The 23595-nt window shown below is 47.9% G+C and overlaps 1 protein-coding gene across 1 annotated transcript in view; it reads right to left on the reverse strand.

Moving 5' to 3' along the window:
• The window catches only part of HMCN2 (hemicentin 2), a 769579-nt gene that overhangs the window by 282444 nt on the left and 463540 nt on the right, over nt 1–23595 (reverse strand). The gene's annotated exons all lie outside the window — the stretch shown is intronic.

Genomic DNA, 23595 nt, shown 5'->3' on the forward strand with positions numbered 1-23595 from the left:
AGTCCCCCAAACCGAGCTGTATCATGAGAAAGAGAAGGGCTTACAAACACAGCGGGGACAATACCCAGCCATGGCCAAATGATGGCCCCCAATCAGAGAAGGTCATAAAAACACAGAAGTGCCCAATACCCAGCCATGGCCATATGATGGCCTCCAATCAGAGAAGGTCCTACAAACACAGCAGGCACAATACTCAGCCATGGCCAAATGATGGCCCCAATCAGAGAAGGTCATAAAAAACAGAAGTGCCCAATTCCCAGCCATGGCCAGATGATGGCCCCCAATCAGAGAAGGTCCTACAAACACAGCGGGGCCCAATACCCAGCTATGGCAAGATGATGGCCTCCAATCAGAGAAGGTGTAACAAACACAGCGAGCCCAATACCAAGCACTGGCCAGATGATGGCCTCCAATCAGAGAAGGTGTTACAAACACAGCGGGCCCAATACCCAGCCCTGGCTAGATGATCGCCCCCAATCAGAGAAGGTCCTACAAGCACAGCAGGCCTAATACCCAACGATGGCAAGATGATGGCCTCAAATCAGAGAAGGTCCTACAAACACAGCGGGCTCAATACCCAGCCATGGCCAGATGATGGCCCCCAATCAGAGAAGGTCCTACAAACACAGCAGGCCCAATACCCAGCCATGGCAAGATGATGGCCTCCAATCAGAGAAGGTGTTACAAACACAGCGGGCCCAATACCCAGCCCTGGACAGATGATGGCCTCCAATCAGAGAAGGTGTTACAAACTCAGCGGGCCCAATACCCAGCCATGGCAAGATGATGGCCTCCAATCAGAGAAGGTCCTACAATCACAGCGGGCCCAATACCCAGCCATAGCCAGATGATGGCACCCAATCAGAGGAGGTCCTACAAACACAGCAGGCCCAATACCCAGCCATGGCAAGATGATGGCCTCCAATCAGAGAAGGTGTTACAAACACAGCGGGCCCAATACCCAGCCCTGGACAGATGATGGCCTCCAATCAGAGAAGGTGTTACAAACTCAGCGGGCCCAATACCCAGCCCTAGCCAGATGATGGCCCCCAATCAGAGAAGGTCCTACAAACACAGCAGGCCCAATACCCAGCCATGGCAAGATGATGGCCTCCAATCAGAGAAGGTCAAACAAACACAGCGGGCCCAAAACCCAGCCATGGCCAGATGATGGCCTCCAATCAGAGAAGGTCCTGCAAACACAGCAGGGCCCAATACCCAGCCATGGCCAGATGATGGCCCCCAATCAGAGAAGGTCCTGCAAACACAGCAGGGCCCAATACCCAGCAATGGCCCCCAATCAGAGAAGGTCCTACAAACACAGCAGCGCCCAATACACAGCCATGGCCATATGATGGCCTCCAATCAAAGAAGGTCCTACAAACACAGCGGGGCCAATACACAGCCATGGCCAGATGATGGCTTGCAATCAGAGAAGGGCCTACAAACACAGCAGGCCAATACCCAGCCATGGCCAGATGATGGCCTCCAATCAGAGAAGGTCCTACAAACACAGCGGGGCCAATACCCAGCCATGGCCAAATGATGGCCTCCAATTAGAGAAGGTCCTACAAATACAGCAGGCCCAATACCCAGCCATGGCCAGATGATGGCCCCCAATCAGAGAAGGTCCTACAAACACAGTGGTCCCAATACCCAGCCATGGCCAGATGATGGCCTCCAATCGGAGAGGGTGTTACAAACACAGTGGGCCCAATACCGAGCCATGGCCAGATGATGGCCTCCAATCAGAGCAGGTCCTACAAACACAGAAGGGCCAGTACCCAGCCTGGCTAGATGGTGGCACCCAATTTATTTTATTTTTATTTTAGAAGTTTTATATAGCGCTGGCCTGACCCGAGGGTATCGGAGCGCTTTACAGAGGATACATTGCAGTGATTACAACAAACGAGACAGGAGAACAACACAATAATAATGCAGGGTGTTGTTGAGGGGTCTGCTTCGTAGTCAAGGGAACATCTGCTTCGTAGTCTTGCGGACATGATGTTGGAGCAATGCAGGGTGTCTGTTACCCCCATTCCGAGTGCTCCTATCTACTCCCTAGGGCACGATTAAGGAATAGGATTTGGAGTTGGGTTTTGAATTTTACAAAAGAGGGAATGGTTCTGATGTGAGGGGGAATGGAGTTCCAGATTTTGGGCGCGCTTCCAGCGAAGGATCAAGCCGCAGTTTTTAGTTTTTGAGTTTTTGGCGGGATGAGAAGGAGAGAATTTGAGCTTCTGAGGTTCCTGGTATTCGGGTTTGCCGGTATGCAGGGCTTTATGAGTGAGGCAGGCTGTTCTGAAGCTGATCCGCATTTCAACTGGGAGCCACTTAAGATCTCTGAGTGCAGGAGAGATGTTGTCAAATTTCTTGATTCCGGTGACCGTTCTGGCTGCCGCATTCAGAGTTGTTCTGATGGGAGCTAGGTGTTACTTTGCAATTCCTGAGAGGACTGCGTTCCCATAATCCAGTCGTGACAGTACCAGTGTTTGAGTGGCCTGTTTGAGATCACTAGGCGGAATGAAGGATTTTATTTTGTTCAGTAGTTTAAGGTTAAGGAAAGCGTTCTTGGCCAAATTCTTGATGTGTTTGGTCATGTATAGTTTCGGGTCTAGTGTGATGCCTAGTGATTTGACAGAGTCAGCTAGGGTGAGATTCCCGTTGAGCGCGTCCACGGCCTTTAGCCATTCAACAATTTGAGGGTTCTCCCCCTTGTTCGAAATGAGAAGTATCTCGGTTTTGTCGGGGTTTAGTTTAAGGTGATTCGAGGACAGCCAGTGTTGGACATCTCTCAGTACGTCATTGAGTCTTTGAATGTCACCTAGGGAGGTGGTTTCCAGATATATCTGAGTATCGTCTGCGTAAAGATGGAAACGGATGTTGGCTGCTCTGAGGAGTTTGGTGAGAGGTTCCATGTAGATGTTAAAGAGTTGCGGGGAGAGCACTGAGTCTTGAGGGACTCCCTTGTTGACAGGGTGCGAGTCAGAAGCAAAGTTTTTAATTTTAATTTTTTTGAGTGCGATTGTGTAGGAAGGAGGAAAACCATTGGAGGACCACCTCACCAAGACCGACTCTTTCTTGGAGAGCCCTAATGAGGAGTTTGTGGTCTACTGTGTCGAATGCTGCTGATAGGTCAAGGAGAATGAGGAGGCAGCATTGGTCAGAGTCTAGTGAGTGGTGGATATTGTCGATGATATTGAGGATCGCGGTTTATGTGCTACAGCCTTCTCTGAAGCCAGATTGGTGGGAGTCCAAGAGATTGATGTTATCCAGGTGTTGGGTTAGTTGTTGGAGTATGCACTTTTCTAGGATTTTGGACAGAAGGAGGTCCTACAAACACAGCGGACCCAATACCCAGCCATGGCCAGATGATGGCCTCCAATCAGAGAAGGTGTTACAAACACAGCAGGCCCAATACCCAGCCATGGACAGATGATGGCCCCAATCAGAGATGGTCCTGCAAACACAGCAGGGCCCAATACCCAGCCATGGCCCCCAATCAGAGAAGATCCTACAAACACAGCAGGTCCCAATACCCAGCCATTGCCAGATGATGGTCCCCAATCAGAGAAGGTCCTACAAACACAGCGTGCCCAATACCCAGCCATGGCCAGATGATGGCACGGAATCTGAGAAGGTCCTAAAAACACAACGGGCCCAATACCCAGCTACGGTCAGATGATGGCCTCCAATCAAGGAAGGTCCTACAAACACAGCAGGCCCAATACCAGGCCATGGCCAGATGATGGCCTCCAGTCAGAGAAGGTCCTACAAACACAGAGGGCCCAATACCGAACCACGGCCAGATGATGGCCTCCAATCAGAGAAGGTCCTACAAACACAGCGGGGCCAAAACCCAGCAATGGCCAGATGATGGCTTCCAATCAGAGAAGGTCCTACAAACACAGCAGGCCCAATACCCAGCCATGGCCAGATGATGGCCTCCAATCAGTGAAGGTCCTGCAAACACAGCAGGGCCCAATACCCAGCCATGGCCAGATGATGGCCTTTAATCAGAGAAGGTCCTACAAACACAGCAGGGCCCAATACCCAGCCATGGCCAGATGATGGCCCCCAATCTGAGAAGGTCCTACAAACACAGCAGGCCCAATACCCATCCATGGCAAGATGATGGCCTCCAATCAGAGAAGGTCCTACAAACACAGCAGGCCCAATACCCAGCCATGGCCAGATGATGGCCTCCAATTAGAAAAGTTCCTACAAACACAGCTGGTCCAATACCCATCCATGGCCAGATGATGTCCTCCAATCAGAGAAGGTCCAACAAACACAGCGGGCCCAATACCCATCCATGTCCAGATGATGGCATCCAATCAGAGAAGGTCCTACATTACAGCGGGCCCAATACCCAGCCATGTCCAGATTATGGCATCCAATCAGAGAAGGTCCTACATCACATTGGGCCCAATACCCAGCCATGTCCAGATGATGGCATCCAATCAGAGAAGGTCCTACATCCCAGCGGGCCCAATACCCAGCCATGTCCAGATGATGGCATCCAATCAGAGATGGTCCTACATCACAGCGGGCCCAATACCCAGCCATGGCCAAATGATGACCTCCAATCAGAGGAGGTCCTACAAACACAGTGGGCCCAATACCCAGCCATGTACCTTCCTGAGTGTATACCTAGAACCAGCAGAATTCACTGTCTCTGCACCTTCATGAGTGCATGCCTAGAACCAGCAGAATACACTGTCTCTGCACCTTCCTGAGTGCATACTTAGAACCAGCAGACTGTACTACGTCTTCTCCTTCCTGAGAGCCTACCTAGAACCAGCGGAACGTATTGTCTCTACACCTTTCTGAGTGTATACCTAGAACCAGCAGAATACACTACCTCTGCACCTTCCTGAGTGCATACCTAGAACCAGCAGAATACACTGTCTCTGCACCTTCATGAGTGCATACCTAGAAACAGCAGAATACACTGCCTCTGCACCTTTTCCTGAGTGCATATCTAGAACCAGCAGATCATACTATTTGCCTACCCTGCCTGCGAAGCACCTCAAGTACATACCTAGAACCAAAAGGACGTGCTGCCTCTGCTCCTCCCCTAAGGTCTATGGTCAAAAGGATGTGACTTTGAGAGTGCACGTTTGCCCAAGCACTTCGAAGCTTAAAATCGTTCTCATAGCTAAATCTGGAATTGTAAAAGGGTTCACATAAATATGTTTTTAGTGCTTTCCTAAAAGAAAATAAACCAGAGTTCCTTACTGCAGCTGCAGCGATGGAGAACGCTCTGTCTCCGAATTTACTGAGACGTGAAGTGTGGATAGTAAGGTAGACACAGCGAGCTGACTGCTCGTGCTGGGGTGGAGAATAGAAAGGCTTTGCTAAGTATTCTGGAATGCAATGAAACGCTGTGATCAACAACAGGCATAGCCTGAAACAGAGCCCTACTTTTCAAGAGCAGCCAGTGGAGCCGGCGCAGAACAAGTGATATGTGTGCCTTATAGAGCCGTGGCCAATTAACGGAGCGGCCGCATCGTGGACCAGCTGAAGTGGATGCAGACGGGTACGTAGGAGCCAAATAAATGACACTCCCGTAATGAAGCCGTGAGTGCATCACAGCATTCTATATTGAACCCTGATGAGCTGGATCAATGTCTGGTAAAAGGAACAAATAGCCCTTTATTATGCCTGCTGGGAGTTCTCGCTTTCGCTCGATAGGGAGGGGTAGCGATCATTTGCTTACAATCTGATGAAAAAGAAGAAACCACTCAGAACTTGGCCAGTAATTCCTATCTCATCTGGCCTCGACACCATGATCGCATGATCCACAGAGTCGAAGGCTGCCGAAAGATCCAATAATATTAGAGTGCTCACTCCTCATCAATCAGATGGAGATGATCGATAGCTGAGAGCAAAGCACGTTCAGTGCTTCTGACTGATCGAAAGCAGCTAGAAAAGCACTTCAGACACAACTCGCTTCCATAAATTCTGACAGTTGTATGTAAATAATTTTTAAAGCACTTTGAAGAAGTGGAAGTAGAGAGATGGGACGATAGTTACTGGGTATTTTAGGAACCAAATGGGCACTATTCCTGCTTCTAATGAATTATTGAACAGATGGAGAAATGTATTTGAACAAAGTAATACCAGCCTTTTCATCAAACGAGCTGGATACATGTCATCAGGGGAGTCTGAGGCCCACAGTGCTTTTATTATAGCAAGAAATGATTGACCTGAAATAAGCAAAATGTTCTCAGACTCACAAGTGTCACATTTTGCTGTATTTGAGCAATACATTTCATTTCTCATTTCTAATTTTACATTTCATTTCTCATTTCTAATTTTACATTTTAATTTCTCATTTCTAATTTTCCAGATTTTATTTGTAAATAAAATTACCAGAATATCACAAAATTCATGGAATAATCTATTTACGGTGGTCCCCCTGATGAGGCATTGCAGTTTGCTTACATTCCTAAAGGTTCTTTGGAAATATTTGGGGCTTTTAATATTTGTTTAGAGTAATATGTCTTTTTTCTGAGCCTTAATCTACCCTTAATAATATGATTTACAAAAAAAGAGTATATTCAATGTAAAGGGCAGAGTGGTAATTTTTCCACCACTTACTCCCAAAATTGCATTGATTGCAATTTTATTTCCATAAACATTCAGCAAACCAAGGTTTCTGAGGTCGCTGCCTGGACGGACGTAGACTGCTTGAAGCTGAATGCAGGGAAGACAGAGTTTTGGTCCTGGGCAAGCGCACCAATATCTGGCCCAACGCATGGTGGCCTGACAGACTTGGCCCTCTGCCCTCTCCCAAGCCCAGGGTTACAAATATGGGCACCTGGTTTGAGGATAAACTTTTTTTTTTTTGCTTGGGAATCCTTTTCTTTCATGGTACCAAGCCGGAAAAAACCCAATGCATTTAGTCGTCAACACGCCTTGCTCATGGGTTTATTCATTATATTTCACTACATTCATATATACAAGTTATCACGTGCAACGTGACCTAGTAATTAACACAAAAAGGGGACACAAGGTGAAAGCGTAACCAAAGTAATCGGGAAGACATCGGCCATTTTGTAATAGGTTCATGCATACATAGATCGTACTTTTTGTGCTCAAACAATATTCCTCTCTAAATTAATTTCAGAGTGTGCGCTGTAAAATAAATTAAATACATTAATTGATCGGCAAAATACCATTATATCATTCAAGACTTTTCATCAGCGAGCTTCCTGTTGTTATAAGGAAAAGGTAACCTGCGCATACATTGCAATAGCGGCATGTTAGACTCCCCAACATTTTTTTACTTTATTTAACGTTTTTATCGCATTACAGACAGTGCACAGCACAGCATGGGTAAGTAAAAAGAAAAGACACCAAAGAAGGAGGGACAGAGCACAACATAGGCAGGCAATAGGGTACCACAGGGGGACTACAGTTGTTACAAGCTATTCGAAGGATACACATCCCAACCAGCACAATAGATGCACCCAGTCATAACAAAATATCATTGTTGTGTAAAACCAGATTCCGGCGACATGTGGACAATGTACATGATCATCGTGCCCCTGGAGGACAGCGCTAACAAACCACATGTTGGATGTTTGTACCTAAAGCGAAGAGTTGAGATGGCTGAGATCCCCCACCAAGGGACGTGCATGCACAGGAGGATAGACCACAGGCATCTGCATTATTGAACTTTCTCTGTATCGACGGCCATGGGGTGGAAAAACAAAAAGTTCCTAGAGAAAGCTAGTCTCGCCGTTACCCCCCAGTGTCCTGCTCCAAGGGGAGGGGTCAGACCCCTCCGCGGTGTGTGTTAGGAGGTAGTTCTGGAGGGGACTCCAAATATCCTTTGGTCTGGAGTTCGGCGGAAGGGTCTCGGCATATGTGGCCAACTGTCCCTGGCAATAGGTCAGATCGTCAAGCCACTCTTTGAATTTGGGAGCTCTCCCCCTAAGCCACCCTGCGCCTGGTCAAGAGCAAGACTGTGCCAATGAATTTGCGGTGCGCCTGAGGGAGCTGTGCGGTATAACCTAGTAACGCCAGTATGGGGTCTCTCTCCACCGGTACATTTACCATCTTCCCAAGAGCCTGGAAGATCTGCGCCCATGGTTTGAGGATAAACTCTCCTTCGATGCCCAGATTAATGCTCTCTCACTCTCTGGAAAAGGTTTCAGGATACTAAGATCCATGAAAGAAATTCTTCATTTTTTTCCTGAACTGACCCAAAAAACTGTAGTCCAGGCACTTGTCATATCCAGGCTGGACTACTGCAGTGTCCTCTGCCTGGGCGCGTCTCAGGCTCATCTAAACAGGCTTCAATGAGTTAGAACGCAGTTGCCAGGACACCGCTCTGACTGTCCATGCGCGCCTCCATCAGCACCGCTCTGAGGAAACTGCGCTGTTACCAGTCAAGCAGAGGGTTACTTTTAAGGCTCGATGCGTCTGCGATAGGGCCCTCGCCTCTCAGGGCGCGAGTACCTGCAGTCAATGATTATTGATTACTCCCAATGTTCCGATGAGGGACCCAAGATCGGCCAGCGCAAAACAGGCTTTCATCCTCAAATTCAAAAGAGCCACAACTGGAGGCAGTGCCTTCCGTTATCTTGCACCAAAAATGTGTAATTCTCTTCCGGCTGGAATCCAGCTGCCCCCTCCAAACTCCTTCTAGGGAAGACATTGAGGTCCAAGCCATTTGGATCTAGTTAAAATCTCTTTTAGTTGTAAGGGCAACCTGTTTCTCTCTCCTAAGTCAGTATCCCAGGGCTGGGACGCTTCGTTTGAAGCAGCCAGGTGCTGTATAAATCGTATTATTATTTCTGAGGTTTGCCTTTCATGTTATGCTCTGAAATTGTAATCCTTGCATCTAAAATATCAGCAAGTGATTGGTTTATAAAAAGTAAAATGTCATCAGGTCTGGTTTGGTGAGATATTTATAAAGGTTTTTAGATCCTTCTGTGAGTTGTTCAGCTATTGACTTAAAGTACCAATATTTTCACTTTTGACCTACACAAATTTCATTAGCTGAAGTGTGTTTAAAGCCCTTCAGCAACAAAATTGTGAATTATATTGCGAAATGGTCACTCCACATTAAAGCAGTGTGGTCTATCTTAATAGAGGCGAAGACAGGCTCTAACAAAAGCCCCACTGTCTGTGTGGGCTGACTATATACCGAGTTTAAATTAAAACCTGACTTGGCCTGCTTAACCTGTAACAGGAGTCCACAGCTACAAATCACCTCAAATGGTGGCATCTACCATAGCAATATTCGCGGCCCTGTGTCTTACATTTCAGAAGTAGTTATATTTACAGGTGTCTTAGAAGGTCGATGGATTAATATAAAATATAATATTAATACATAAAAGAATATGAAATACAGCACATATTGCAAAGCTTTAGTGTCAATACTAGGATGAGTTTTAAAGGGCTCAATTTGAATACATACGTGTGTTGTTGCTAATACTTAAACGACAGTGGTACGAGCCATGCGATAAATCGAATAACCACAGTGTTATAATTCATCAACCGAGGGACTAATAGGTTCTTCAGTCTATTGTGTTTTGTTCAATATTGTCACAGATCTAATGAGGACGGACAACGGCAGATCTGGAATCACATAGCACGGCTTTTCATTTAGAGGAATTTGCCCTGGTCCTATTTACTAAGAAAGCCCTTTCTTCATCGACGGCCTCTGGAAGCCCAGTACAGAACTGACCCAACCACTAGATGGCGGAATGATGCACAGCATAGTGAAGCCAGAAAAGATTCACGCTGAAGAACTGCTCAGCTAGACCCTGTAAGCATCTGATCATTGCCTGTAGTGCTGTAGATTCACATGCTCTGAGTCGAATCACGGAGCGAAGGCACACATGTCCAAACCCGACCGCAGAGAGAAAACTACTAAAAGACGCCCATGCACAGTATTACAGAGAGGAGGAGTCACTGGACCTCGTGACTCGAAAGACTTCTTTGAATAAAAACAACTTGCACAGCTCGGGACCCAACACTAGCTGACAGGAGTATGCAGAGAATGTGTATCTACAGCCCACATGCCAGCGCACATTAGAGTTTTAACTGCTAATGAGTCAGGACTAATAAAACATCATAGGTTCGAAACTGAGCGGCAGTGTAGGAAATGCTTGGAGTACTTTATAAGTGGTCACCCCCTCCACCAACCCCCACCCGCCCCGAATCCTTCAACATTGTTATCTGGCATAGACTTGTTAGTCTAGGATTTCAAACAGCTGTAATTTTTGGCCCCTGGTTGCTCCAGGGCGTGGACAGGCTTGCCTCACACTCCATCGTGTGCTTCTATTGTGCAAGCACAGCAGTCGGGTTTTTTATGCTCCCTGTGGTCACTTCCATTTGTGACTGGAGTGGAAAGCGCGTACTAATGCAATTTGCCCCGCCCAACAGCCAACTAGCACACAGTAAAGACAAATCGACTCTATGGTAGCCCTGGGGGCTCAATCCCAAAAATATGTAACTATCTTTGCAACTTCAATAAAGTACAATTCACTAGACGTTTGTGGAAGCACGAATACGAAATTAGTATCCTAAAAATGCCTTTTCTTGATGATAAAACTCAGTTGATTTTTAAAATTCAACTCACAAAAACAGAAAGATTAATATGGAAGATGCCAAACAGAGAAGGGAAACGAAAGCAGTTTCAAGGTAGCATCAGTTTGATTTAGTAAGACACCTGTGAGACACTACACGTATACACCTAGAACCGGCAAAACACACTGCTCTGTGTCTCCCTTGCATAGGGAGACACTGCACGTATACACCTAGAACCAGCAGAACACATTGCTCTGCACCTCCCTTGCATAGGGAGACACTGCACGTATACACCTAGAACCGGTAGAACACACTGCTCTGTGTCTCCCTTGCATAGGGAGACACTGCACGTATACACCTAGAGCCGGCAGAACACACTGCTCTGTGTCTCCCTTGCATAGGGAGACACTGCACGTATACACCTAGAGCCGGCAGAACACATTGCTCTGCACCTCCCTTCCATAGGGAGACACTGCACATATACACCTAGAACCAGCAGAACTCACTGCTCTGCACCTCCCTTGCATAGGGAGACACTGCACGTATACACCTAGAACCGGTAGAACACACTGCTCTGTGTCTCCCTTGCATAGGGAGACACTGCAGGTATACACCTAGAACCAGCAGAACACATTGCTCTGCACCTCCCTTGCATAGGGAGACACTGCACGAATACACCTAGAACCGGTAGAACACACTGCTCTGTGTCTCCCTTGCATAGGGAGACACTGCAGGTATACACCTAGAACCAGCAGAACACATTGCTCTGCACCTCCCTTGCATAGGGAGACACTGCACGTATACACCTAGAACCGGTAGAACACACTGCTCTGTGTCTCCCTTGCATAGGGGGACACTGCACGTATACACCTAGAACCGGCAGAACACACTGCTCTGTGTCTCCCTTGCATAGGGAGACACTGCACGTATACACCTAGAACCGGCAGAACACACTGCTCTGTGTCTCCCTTGCATAGGGGGACACTGCACGTATACACCTAGAACCGGCAGAATACACTGCTCTGTGTCTCCCTTGCATAGGGAGACACTGCACGTATACACCTAGAACCGGCAGAACACACTGCTCTGTGTCTCCCTTGCATAGGGAGACACTGCACGTATACACCTAGAGCCAGCAGAACAGATTGCTCTGACTCTCCCTTGTATAGAGGGACACTGCACGTATACACCTAGAGCCAGCAGGACACACTGCTCTGTGTCTCCCTTGCATAGGGAGACACTGCACGTATACACCTAGAACCAGCAGAACACATTGCTCTGCACCTCCCTTGCATAGGGAGACACTGCACATATACACCTAGAACCGGTAGAACACACTGCTCTGTGTCTCCCTTGCATAGGGAGACACTGCACGTATACACCTAGAACCGGCAGGACACACTGCTCTGTGTCTCCCTTGCATAGCGATACACTGCACGTATACACCTAGAACCGCAGGACACACTGCTCTGTGTCTCCCTTGCATAGGGAGACACTGCATGTATACACCTAGAGCCGGCAGAACACACTGCTCTGTGTCTCCCTTGCATAGGGAGACACTGCACGTATACACCTAGAGCCGGCAGGACACACTGCTCTGTGTCTCCCTTGCATAGCGATACACTGCACGTATACACCTAGAACCGCAGGACACACTGCTCTGTGTCTCCCTTGTATACAGGAACACTGCACGTTTACACCTAGAGCCCGCAGGACACACTGCTCTGTGTCTCCCTTGCATAGGGAGACACTGCACGTATACACCTAGAACCGGCAGGACACACTGCTCTGTGTCTCCCTTGCATAGGGAGACACTGCACGTATACACCTAGAACCGGCAGAACACACTGCTCTATGTCTCCCTTGCATAGGAAGACACTGTAAGTATACACCTAGAGCCGGCAGAACACACTGCTCTGTGTCTCCCTTGTATAGAGGGACACTGCACGTATACACCTAGAGCCGGCAGGACACATTGCTTTGTGTCTCCCTTGCATAGGGAGACACTGCACGTATACACCTAGAGCCAGCAGAACAGATTGCTCTGCACCTCCCTTGCATAGGGAGACACTGCAAGTATACACCTAGAACCAGCAGAACAGACTGCTCTGTGTCTCCCTTGCATAGGGAGACACTGCATGTTTACACCTAGAACCAGCAGACCATACTGCTCTGTGTCTTCCTTGCATAGGGAGACACTACAAGTATACAACAAGAACCAGCAGAACATACTGTTCCATGTCTCCCTTGCTTAGGGAGACACTGCAAGTATACACCTAGAACCGGCTGGATACACTGCTCTGCATCTACCTTGAGTTTGAGGCAAGTTGAGGTGACCAAACTCTACGTGTGCAGGTGCCAGGCTGCCAGGCTTAGCGTCTCTGGCTCTGGGTGGAAGATTTGGCCCTGTTGCAGTGTAGTAGTTTGTTGTCCGCTCTGAGTCTGATTAGTTGTCCCTTGGACAATTCTAGCAAACTTGAGTACCATGTCTGTCTGGCCCATTGTGGAGCAATGAGAATTAGGTTTGTTCCTGGTTGTCTCGTTTTTTCTTGGACTCTTTGGATCAGGAGTATCAGTGGAAAAGCGTATGCAAATGTCCCTGACCAATCTAGTGACAGGGCAGTCCCTTTTGACATGTGGCGATGAAACCTGGAGGCAAAGAATCTACAAGATTTCACTGCGTCAAAACCTTACGGATGCTTGAAGCAGGCGTAAGGAGTGACGCAGTGTAGTGGGAATAGGCCTCAAAATGCATTGCTGGAGTAGTGTCGTGCTTGCGACATGACTCCAGCAATGCGTGACTTTTGCCCCAACAGATGCGTCAGAATTTCTGATGCATTTGTCAATCTTTGCGCCATGGTGCGTCGCACTGTAAATGCGGCGCATCCATGGTGGCGCAAGGGTTTCTCAGCGTGGCGCAGGGAAAGTGACGCATCTCTACACGCCACTTTCTTGTAAATCTGCCCCCCAGTGTTTGTGAGTAATTCGATTCTTTCAGAGGGTTTTGCTTTCTTTCAGCTTCGGCCAGCTAATATTTTCATTGCTGTGATGTCCGCAGTGTATTGATTAGGCCCAGCCACACATTCTCTTTTCAGAGGGGTAGGATTTGTATCATCTCAGTTGTCAGACCTGCTCCTTTTCCAGTCAGCTGTCTCTGCGCTCGTTCCCCGCGCAGAAGTCAAGTGCGCAGCTGCGAGAGATAGTAAGGAAGGAAATACCGTGAGCCAGATTAAAACAACCGTGTGTAATTTAGGCCGTGTGCTTTGCTGGAAGGTTCTTCAGCAGTAACATATCTCATACCATATAAAAATCTATTTGACAATTAAATAACTTGGGTTTGGAAAATGCTATCAGAAATAATTGTATAACATTAGGATAACCTCGTCTGAAGAGACGATTGGTGACACTGTGTGTGCGTTACCTGCTGCAATGAAAGATGTTATTAGCTATGACATATATTCTAACTATATGCAGGTAAACGTCATTTCAGAAACATATATATTTCTTTCTGTAAATAGCCTCATCTTACACTTGATAACCGCTCTTCTCCCCAGCAGCCACGTCACCGGGTAATCGCGGAAGCAAAGGCTGGGGGGAGGGCTGCGAAAGGGCACAGAATGGTCACCTGGTGGGTAAACATGCATTTAGGGGAGTTCCTGTTAACCTCAACGCCAGGATACCCGTGGGGTGATAGTGCGCGTTATGAGTCCACATTACATTACATTACAATGGTCACATTGCTCCTGAACAGAGTCTATGGACATCTTTCTCCTTCCACAATGCAGGACTGGGAGTGGTTTTCCTTCAAAGGTCCGTGGACTGAAGTGAGAGGGTCCGGGTCTGAGTCAGCGGCAGAAGAGAAGTCTGTCCCAAAACATGTTGTCTTAGTTTGGCACACGCACCTCTGGGACATAGATTTGAAGCCGTATAGCTCACAGCTGGAACACGACTTTCAGCTTGGACTATTTTTGAAACATCCGATTTCTGGATTATATATTTGATTTTTGTGGTACTCCATAAACACAATCTGAACTATTCTGTGTTACCTGGCATGAATTATTGCGTAGTTGTCTTTTTAACTCACTTTGCGTGGACCTGTATGTCCTTTATATGTCAGGTATATCGCTGTTTGACTAGTTATGTACACATACCACAGCGCTTTCACTGAGGAAAGACTTGTTGCTCAGGGCAAGCTACCAAGAGTGAGTCAGGGATTCCTTAGATATACCAGGTTACCTTCGTGGTACAAACTGCCTGAGCCTTATGGGAGCGCCATCGCCGCTCACATCCAGACCGCAGCCTCTCTCTCCCAGAGTCTAGAATTCCCTACAGCATTTATTACAAACAGAAACTGCTGTTAGGGATCTCTCCAGCACCAGATGCACTATATCTGCGCTTAAATCAATTCATAATTCATCTGACAAAAAGAATCTGAAATATGGGTCTCACAACTCAACTGCATTGTGGGGCAAAGACATCAAAAAAGGAACTGCAGGCCTGTTCCATCTATGCAACCAGGTCCTGGAACAAGATCCCTGTATCCGTAAGGACAGCCCCAGAGCTGCTCCAATTGAGGAAGACGTTGAAGAGTTCACACTATATAACTATGATATGGAATATGCTACTTACCAGTATGCATCTGTTCTTGGCATGTAGAGCTGCAGATCTATACACGGTGCATAGATCGCCATCTGGTGTTGGGCCCGGATGTTTGCAGTTTGTTTTTCTTCTTGGAAAGTCTTTGGAAGTCACGAGGTCAGTGACTCCTCCCTTGGATCGTATTGCGCATGGGCTTCGGCTCCATCCTCAGAATGTTTTTCGCCAGCAGGGAAATGATGGAGCGTATTAATAACAGTGAAGAAACCCATGTGTGTATCTAAATAAGATAAACTGGAACAGATAAAGGTAGCCGGGGAGGTGGATGGGCGTGTGTAGATCTGCAGCTCTACATGCCAAGAACAGATGCATACTGGTAAGTAGCATATTCCGTTCGAGGCATATGAGCTGCAGATTACACACTTGTGCATAGATTATATAGCAGTACCTACCCTTAGCGGCGACCACCGGTATCTGTTGCAGTGGTTTGAAATAACGTTTTGAGTACAGCCTGGCCCACACTAGCTTGTTGCTTAGTTTGCACATCTACACAATAGTGTTTAGTGAAAGTGTGCGGTGTTGACCATGTAGCTGCTTTGCAGATATCATCTAATGGGATTTTCCCTAAAAATGCCATTGAAGCCCCTATTTTACGTGTAGAATGGGCTTTATGGGGAACGGAAAGCGTTTGTTTTGCTTTGTGGTAGCAAATCGAAATGCATTTGACAATCCACCTAGCTATTTCCGACTTGGAGATGGGGTTGCCCTTGTGCGGTGGAGAGAAAGAGACAAACAGCTGTTTGGTCTTACGGAAAGGTTGTGTTCTCTGTATGTAGTAGAGTAAGGCTCGTTTGACATCTAGTGTGTGGAGAGCTCTTTCTGCAATGGTTTGTGGTTGCGAGAAGAAAACTGGTAGTTCTACCGCTTGGTTTATGTGAAAGGGAGAAATGACTTTAGGGAGGAATTCTGGGTTGGTACGGAGAACAACCTTGTTATGGTGCATTTGCAGGAAAGGTTCTTGAATGGTAAGTGCTTGTATTTCACTGACCCTTCTGAGGGAAGTGATGGCTACAAGAAAAGCGGTTTTCCATGTTAGGAATTGGAGTTCACATTTGTGCAGAGGTTCAAAGGGAGGCCCCATTAGTCTGGTGAGAACGATGTTTAGGTTCCACACAGGTGAGGGTGGCAGTCTGGGTGGAATTATCCTTTTAAGGCTTTCCATGAAGGCTTTAATGGCAGGTACTCTAAAAAGTGATAGATGTTGCCTGTTTTGCAGATAAGTTGCTATGGCTGTGAGGTGCAGTCTAATAAACGTATGTGTTGAATGGACACATCTAGGGGATTGATGGTATTGTTGTGACAGTAGACAACAAAACGTTTCCACTTGGCGGCGTAGCAGGCTCTAGTGGTGGGATGCCTAGCTTCTTTAATGACGTTCATACAGTCAGGGGGAAGATTAAGGTAGCCAAATTCTAGGATTTCAGGAGCCAGATCGCAAGGTTGAGCTGAGCTGGGTCCGGGTGCCTGATCTCTCCATGGTTCTGGGTTAAGAGGAGTGGAGAGAGGTGTAGCTTTTGGTGTGGTACTACAGATAGTTCCAGCAGTTTGGTGTACCACGGCTGTCTGGCCCAAGTTGGAGCTACTAGGATGAGAGTGAGGGAGTGCTGTTGTAGCTTTCGCACCACTAATGGAATGAGTGGGAGAGGCGGAAAAGCGTACGCAAATTTGCCAGACCAATTCATCCAGATCGCATTAACCTTGGACAATGGGTGTGGATATCTGGCGGCGAAGCTTGGGCATTTGGTGTTTTCGTGGGTGGCGAAGAGGTCTATCTGTGGATGCCCCCACAGTTGAAAGTACGGGTGAAGAACTTGTGGATGTAGTTCCCACTCGTGGATCTGTTGTGTCTGTCTGCTGAGTAGATCGGCCATAGTGTTCTGGACACCTGGGACATGTTGGGGTAGGAGGAAGATTTTGTGGGATATGGCCCATCTCCATATACTCTGCGCTAGCTGAGAGAGCTGTGGAGAGTGTGTGCCACCTTGTTTTTGAATGTAGTACATGGCTGTCATGTTCTCTGTGCGGACTAGGACTGCCTTGCCTGAAATCTGTGTCTGGAAAGATTTCAGGGCTAAGAATATTGCTAGTAACTCCAGATGGTTGATGTGGAGTAACTTTTGTTGAGGTGTCCATCTGCCCTGCATGGTGTGATGTAACAGGTGAGCTCCCCAGCCGGAGAGCGATGCATCCGTTGTCAGTATTATCTGAGGAACCGGGTCCAGGAACGGTCGCCCTTTGGAAAGGTTTTTGGTGGTCCACCACTGCAGAGAGCGATGGGTACGACCGTCTACCAACACCAGATCTGTTAATTGATCTTGGGCCTGGTTCCATTGGCGCGCTAAGCACTCTTGGAGAGGACGCATCTGGAGTCTTGCGTGAGGTACTATGAATATGCAAGAGGCCATCATCCCGAATAGTTGCATAAACACTCAAGCTGGAAGGGAGTGGTGTGCTATAAATTTAGCGCTTTTGAGGTGTCTATGGTGGCACCGAGGTATTGTTTTACGTGGGACGGTTGCAGATGGGACTTTGCGTGGTTTACCGTGAAGCCCAGCTGGGGAAGTAGTTGGCTAGTGGCATGCGTGTGTTGTACACACTGGTTGTATGAGCTGGCTTTTATTAGCCAGTCGTCTAGGTATGGGAAGACATGGATGTGTTGTCTCCTGAGGTGTGCTGCCACGACTGCTAGGCACTTGGTGAATACTCGTGGTGCTGTTGTGACTCCGAATGGGAGTACCTTGAATTGGTAGTGTTGGTTGTCCACTACGAATCTGAGGAACTTCCTGTGAGCGTGGTGTACAGGAATGTGGAAGTAAGCGTCCTTTAAGTCTAAAGTGGCAGGGGAAGTACCTGCTGAAGTGTTACCATCTGAAAATGGTCCGAGTGTATGTATGCGTTTAGGAGCCGGAGGTCTAGGATGGGCCGTAGAGTCTCGTCCCTTTTTGGTATGAGAAAATATAGGGAGTAAACCCCTAGATTTCGTTGGTTGGTAGGAACATGTTCTATCGCCCCTTTTTGTAGGAGGGAGATTACCTCCTGCTTTAGTAATGCTAGATGTTCCTGTGACATTGGGCGCTGCCTGGGTGGAATGTTTGGGGGGTAGAAATTAGCTCTAGGCAGTAGCCTGACCGAATCATTTGTGTCACCCATTTGTCTGAGGTGATAGTAGCCCAGACATGAAGGAAATTTTGGAGTCTGCCCCCGACCGGAGTGGGATGGTCTGGGGGGAGTGGAGGGAAGTCATTAGGCAGGTGTGGGGGCAGAGCGGGCGGTGTTTGTTTTGCCTCTGCCTTTATTATCGTTGCCCCTGTAGCCGCCTCTTTGGTAACCCCTTATGAAGGTGGATTGGGCAGGAGCTTTGTATGACATGGAAGCGGTATCAGAGGAGTAGTCTCTGGATGTGCTCCAAAAGGTGGAACGGCGAAAGGAACACCTGGGAGGGTGTGATTGTAAGGCTCCCATAGATTTCGCCGTGTCAGTGTCTTTTTTCATTTTTTCTAGGGCCTCATCCACTTTTGGGCCGAACAGATGTTCCTGGTCAAAGGAATGGTTCAGGATGGAAGCTTGCACTTCTGGTTTAAATCCTGAGATCCTGAGCCAGGCATGGCGGTGGAGGAGGACGCTAGTATTGATGGCCCTGGTGGCGGTGTCTGCTGCATCTAGGGCACAACGGATGGAGGTATTAGTGATGATTTTACCCTCCTGAACTAACTCGTTTGCCCTGTTTTTGTATTTGTCAGGGAGGTGTTGCATTATGGCTTCTAACTCGTCATAATGGGCCCTGTCATATCTAGCCAGTAACGCTTGGGTATTGGCGATACGCCATATGCTGGCAGCTTGTGACGCAGTGCGCATGCCGGATGCGTCCAAGAGTTTTGACTCTTTGTCAGGTGGTGGTGCATCGCCTGACACCTGGGAGTTGGCCCTCTTCCGTGCTGTGGACACTACCAGGGAATCTAGGGGTGCTGGCCCTCTGATGTAGGAGGGATCTGTCGGGGCGGCTTTGTATTTTTTGTCAATGCGCGGGTTAATAACCCTGGCTCTGACTGGGTCTTTAAAGACCTCTGGTGCATGTTTTACCACTCCTTTGAGCATGGGCAGTATGGAGGTGGCCCTATGCGTGGTGTCGAAAGTATTGAGGAGGAAATCCTCCTCCACGGGGTCGGTATGGAGATCTACCCCGTGATAGTGTGCAGCCCTCTGGAGTAGATGGTTGAACCCCAATGAGTCTTCTGGTGGGGATGGTCTCGAAGGATAGAGATCATCTTGCGGGACGTTAGGGATGTCGGGGTTGTTATAGTCGTCCCATGGGTCTGGGGAGCCTGTGGGAGTGGGATCTCCTGTAGGTAAATCGTGGGGCACGTCCCCCATGTCATCATATGTATCGTCATGATCATCATCATCCTGAGGGGGTGTTGGGAAATGATGAGGAGGGGGTGGAGAAGGTGGAGGGGGAGAAGGGGGGAGAAGGTGGAAGGGGTGGAAGAGGTGCGGAAGGCATTCTGAAAGGTGATGTAGCAGAGTCCTTCCTCTCTGGAGGTGGAGCTGGGGTAGGTTTTTCCAGCTGTCTCTTTTTGATGCTGTCCGGTTTTGGGATCCTTGGTCAATGTCTTTTGCAAGGGATCCGGTGTAAAGAGTTCTTCTGAAGGTGGTTTATCCGTCAGCGCCGAAGGCGTCGGGGCCGTTGGTTTTCTGGCTTTAGTGTCCTGTTTGGAAGTATGCGGCTTGGAAAAGGCTTTTTGTTTGGTCGGTGCCGAGATGGGTTTCGGCTTCGAGATCTCGGTGCCGGTGGCCTTGTGTGCTTTTGTCGGTTCCGGGGATGGAGTCGGTACCGAGGAGGTGGAACTGGGTTTCGGCACTGAATGTTTCGGTATGGGGCTCGGTGCCGAAGAGGAGGCCATTTTCTTTTTCGGTGTCGGTGCGGAGGAGTGTTTGTCGGCACCGACGGTGGGCTGACTCGATCCCGAGCCGCCGTAAGGCTTAATCGGCTTCTTTACCGGTCCCGAAGGTGCGGTGTGGGAAGCAATGTCTTTGGTCTTACCTAGGCCCAGAGGCAAAGGCGTGACCGAAGCCTTTTTCGGTGCCGGTGAGGGTCTGGGGGAGCAAATTGGTACTCACGACCCTCTGTGCCGGAGTGATGTCCTCCACATCTGAATCGTCGGCTTCGGAGGCGCTGACGAGGCCCTCGTCGGTGTGGTGTTCTTCCGGAGCGTCGACGCCTTCTCCGAAGATGTCATCTGGAATCGCCGTCGACGAGTGCGCCATGGTCCTTCTTGCTCTTCGGTCTCGAATCGTTTTCTTGCACCGGAAGGACTTGCACGCCGGGCAGTCTCGAGCCTCGTGTTCAGGGGAGAGGCAGAGATTACATACTTTGTGGAGATCGGTGTGGGGGAATTTGGACCCACATCGAGGGCACTTCTTGAAGGGAGTCCTTTCCATGAGCCAGGACCGGAGCTTGGGTAGGCCCGAAGGCTGGCGTCGACGACTGGAATCGAAGGTCTTGATCGATGAGAGCCGCGTCGAGTGTGGAGATCGCAATCGAAACAATACCGCGAATTGGGGTGAGGATTGCGTGTCGATTAAACTGGAAACCTGTTCGGAACCGGAGCGCGAAGATCACATCCGAGCTCGATGGCGGAAAAAAACAATCTGAGGATGGAGCCGAAGCCCATGCACAATACGATCCAAAGGAGGAGTCACCGACCTCGTGACTTCCAAAGACTTTCCAAGAGGAAAAACAACTGCAAACATCCGGTCCCAACACCAGATGGCGATCTATGCACAAGTGTGTAATCTGCAGCTCATATGCCTCGAACATATATTTACATATATACATACATACACAATATATACACACACTTTTTCCTGCAACTTCAAAAGCGTAACAAGTCTCCTATATGGCCGCATGAAAAGGTTGACGATTAAGCGCACATAACACACACGTCCCTGAAGGGGACAAGGTGTTACGGACCAATATACAGTGGAAAAATTCTTTAAAGATTCGACAACCGAAATTGAACAAAACGTAATAGTGCCGATCGAACTGGACCATCGTTTTTAGGACATCGTTCGAAATAGTGTGAACACAAATTACTTGCCCTGAAGAAGCCCGCAAGGGTGAAATGCGTTGGCTGCTGTGTATATAATTGTGATTAGAACATTGGAACGTTGGAAGCTCCATTGAAAACAATGGAGTGCTCCGGGCTTATAATGGCTGGTATAAGCCCGGAGCTCCAACATTCCAATGTTTCTTTGTTCACAGCTCTGGCTGTTAACAAAGGCTTCAGGGAGCCTGAGGGGATTTGAATTCCCTCGCGCTCCCTGAAGGCTTCGTTTTATTTGTTAGAACATTCTGCCCTCTAGTGGCAGAATGTCTAATCGCCTTATAGCCCTTCATAGCTGGGCTATACTGGATATTAAAGTCCCGCTCCCTTGTTGAAGTCCCTCGCCTTCGGCTCGGGCCTTTAACGCTGCAGCGGGCCTTTAATAGTCGATATAGCCCGCTATGGCGGGCTATAAGGCTATAATAAAGAATCTACAGAATCAACTATCTGAAAGACTGGCCTTTTCTGACATCACTGTCCTCCATTATTTGTGGGATTTGAACCAGATGAACTTTCTCTCAATAACGATGCCTCTCTCAACTTGTGTGTTTTTATATATATATATATATATATATATATATATATATATATACTCACTGAAAAAACCATAGGTTTCACACACGTTATAGTTACGAATTAGCATTTAAAAAACCTTGCAAATTCACTTAAAAAACCATAGGTTTCACACATGTTATAGTTAGCTGGTCATTTCACTCGTAAAAAACCAATGAAATTCCCCCGTTATAGTTACTGCAGGCAACTATAACTCACGCGACCGCAATCCTCTGCTGATGACGTCAGATATTACATCACTGTATTTAGACACTTATTTACCCATGTCTTCTTCCAGTAATCTTTAGCTATACATATATTACAAATATTTATTTTTCAGAAAGACACATATGTCATCAGTGATGTAATATCTGACGTCATCAGCAGAGGATTGCGGTCGCGTGAGTTATAGTTGCCTGCACTAACTATAACGGGGGAATTTCATTGGATTTTTACGAGTGAAATGTCCAGCTAACTATGACATGTGTGAAACCTATGGTTTTTTAAGTGAATTTGCAAGGTTTTTTAAATGCTAATTCGTAACTATAACGTGTGTGAAACCTATGGTTTTTTCAGTGAATTTGTACGTTTTTTTTAATGCTAAGTTATTTTTTTTTTTCAGGTTTTACACCGTGCGCGCACGGTGCGCTTTGCGCCCGTGCGTGCTCTGTGGGCACTCGGTGCGCTTCACCCACCGAGCGCCCACGGTTCGCAGTGCGTGCAGGGTGCGCGCACCTCGCGATTTAAAAAAAAAAAAAAAAAAAATTCTCCCTTGGGGGTCCTTGTGTGACCCCCTGACCAAGGCTAGGGGGTCAGGAACTGTCCACTCTGCCCCCTTTTCACGTTCTCCACCTTTGTTTTTCACCCCCTCAAACTGCGAGAGACAAAATGGCGGCCGACACTTCCTGGTTTCCACCGATTCGAATGTTTACCGACATCTAACAACCAATCAGAATTGCGCTCGCGACGGCAGGGTGCGCGCACAGTGCGCGCACGGTGCGCGCGTATAGATATTGATATGCTTTTAAATGCTATTTTCTCAGGAAATACTGAACAGATTTACACCCTTGACACTTCCTTGACCTTATGGCTACCTCTCTGCCAAATTTCAAGTAATTCTGTTCAGCCGTTCGGGCTGTAGCTGCGTCTAAAGGTCCTATGCAAAAATGCATGGGAAAAACGCGTTTTGGGACCCCCCTTTTATCTCAGCCCCCGCTTGACGAATCCCCCCGGGTAGGAGCGGAGCGTAGCGCCCCACCTATTTTGAAAAATTCGCGAGGATTCGTCGACCGGCGCCAAAGTTATTCAAAATAGAATTTTGCGGATTTCCTATGGAAACGTGGTCCTAACGATAACTACCTACTGGCGACCGCCAGTAGGTAATATATATATCAGATATGTAAGATATCATCTCCGGAGGCCTGATGTGTTCTCCGGTCGCGTAGTCAATGTCCGATGTAACTTTTTTGTTTAAATGTCGAGTTCTTTCGGGGATTTTCAGAAATTCTTCGGAGCTTACCCTCTTGCTTCCAGACCCAACGGCGGAAAAAAGAATCTGAAGATGGCTACTACACACAACAACATCCAGGGCGCTGTCTGGCGTCACGCAGCGGACGGACCAGGCACTAAATGGTGGTCTAAGACACCCAAAATACGAAGAAGAAAAAAACTATTCCGGACCCAACCACTAGATGGTGGGATGATGCACAGCATGTGAATCCAGAAAAGGATT

Source organism: Triturus cristatus, chromosome 1_2, assembly GCF_964204655.1.
Source record: "Triturus cristatus chromosome 1_2, aTriCri1.1, whole genome shotgun sequence".
NCBI classification, from domain to species: Eukaryota; Metazoa; Chordata; class Amphibia; order Caudata; family Salamandridae; genus Triturus; species Triturus cristatus.